The sequence below is a fragment of the Zeugodacus cucurbitae genome, unplaced genomic scaffold (assembly GCF_028554725.1).
Source record: "Zeugodacus cucurbitae isolate PBARC_wt_2022May unplaced genomic scaffold, idZeuCucr1.2 ctg00000285.1, whole genome shotgun sequence".
In the NCBI taxonomy this organism is placed as follows: domain Eukaryota; kingdom Metazoa; phylum Arthropoda; class Insecta; order Diptera; family Tephritidae; genus Zeugodacus; species Zeugodacus cucurbitae.
In genome coordinates, this window is record NW_026530875.1 from 10,001 (window position 1) to 12,500 (window position 2,500).

Consider the following 2,500-nt stretch of genomic DNA (forward strand, 5'->3'; position numbering starts at 1 on the left):
CATTGAGAACATAAGGTAGTGTTATATAGATTGTTATCAAACGACTATTACAATATACTGAAAAACAATTGTGAAATATACAAAAATTAATATATTGTATAGTTGTTAGAGAGAATCTTATAACATAAAGATACAGATTTTTGAACGCAAAGTACTTTATTTCTCAATATTCATTGAGAACATAAGGTAGTGTTATATAGATTGTTATCAAACGACTATTACAATATACTGAAAAACAATTGTGAAATATACAAAAATTAATATATTGTATAGTTGTTAGAGAGAATCTTATAACATAAAGATACAGATTTTTGAACGCAAAGTACTTTATTTCTCAATATTCATTGAGAACATAAGGTAGTGTTATATAGATTGTTATCAAACGACTATTACAATATACTGAAAAACAATTGAAATATACAAAAATGAATATATAATGGTATATTGAATAGTTGTTAGAGAGAACCTTAACATAAAGATACAGCTTTGAACGCAAAGTTATCAAACGACTTTTACAATATACTGAAAAGCAATTGAAATATACAAAAATTAATATAATGGTATATTGTATAATATAAAAACTAAGTTTGGTTAAACGGCGGGCATAAAAATGATTTTATTTACGTAGCCAAATGCATCGTCATCTTATTAGTGACGCGCAAAAAGGAATTCAGGAGATTCCTACTGTCCCTATTTGCGAAGAGCCGAAACCACATATAAAGAGCCAAAACGCCGAAACCACGTATATTTGCATATAAAAAAAACTAAGTTTGGTTAAACGGCGGGCATAAAAATGATTTTATTTACGTAGCCAAATGCATCGTCATCTTATTAGTGACGCGCAAAAAGGAATTCAGGAGATTCCTACTGTCCCTATTTGCGAAGAGCCGAAACCACATATAAAGAGCCAAAAGGCCGAAAAAACGTATATTTGCATATAAAAAAAACTAAATTTGGTTAAACGGCGGGCATAAAAATGATTTTATTTACGTAGCCAAATGCATCGTCATCTTATTAGTGACGCGCAAAAAGGAATTCAGGAGATTCCTACTGTCCCTATTTGCGAAGAGCCGAAACCACATATAAAGAGCCAAAACGCCGAAACCACGTATATTTGCATATAAAAAAAACTAAGTTTGGTTAAACGGCGGGCATAAAAATGATTTTATTTACGTAGCCAAATGCATCGTCATCTTATTAGTGACGCGCAAAAAGGAATTCAGGAGATTCCTACTGTCCCTATTTGCGAAGAGCCGAAACCCCATATAAAGAGCCAAAACGCCGAAACCACGTTCATACAAGTAAAAAAATTTCATATAAATACTAAATAATTTTCATATAGATACTAAGTTTATGAATTCATACAAGTAAATAATTTTCATATAAATAGCTAAATAATTTTCATATAGATACTAAGTTAATGAATTCATACAAGTTAAAAATTTTCATATAAATACTAAATAATTTTCATATAGATACTAAGTTAATGAATTCATACAAGTTAAAAATTTTCATATAAATACTAAATAATTTTCATATAGATACTAAGTTTATGAATTCATACAAGTAAAAAATTTTCATATAAATACTAAATAATTTTCATATAGATACTAAGTTTATGAATTCATACAAGTAAATAATTTTCATATAAATACTAAATAATTTTCATATAGATACTTAATAAATTTCATATAAATACTAATTAATTTTCATATAGATACTAAGTTAATGAATTCATACAAGTTAAAAATTTTCATATAAATACTAAATAATTTTCATATAGATACTAAGTTTATGAATTCATACAAGTAAAAAATTTTCATATAAATACTAAATAATTTTCATATAGATACTAAGTTAATGAATTCATACAAGTTAAAAATTTTCATATAAATACTAAATAATTTTCATATAGATACTAAGTTTATGAATTCATACAAGTAAAAAATGTTCATATAAATACTAAATAATTTTCATATAGATACTAAGTTTATGAATTCATACAAGTAAAAAATTTTCATATAAATACTAAATAATTTTCATATAGATACTAAGTTTATGAATTCATACAAGTTAAAAATTTTCATATAAATACTAAATAATTTTCATATAGATACTAAGTTTATGAATTCATACAAGTAAAAAATTTTCATATAAATACTAAATAATTTTCATATAGATACTAAGTTTATGAATTCATACAAGTAAATAATTTTCATATAAATACTAAATAATTTTCATATAGATACTAAGTTAATGAATTCATACAAGTTAAAAATTTTCATATAAATACTAAATAATTTTCATATAGATACTAAGTTAATGAATTCATACAAGTTAAAAATTTTCATATAAATACTAAATAATTTTCATATAGATACTAAGTTAATGAATTCATACAAGTTAAAAATTTTCATATAAATACTAAATAATTTTCATATAGATACTAAGTTTATGAATTCATACAAGTAAATAATTTTCATATAAATACTAAATAATT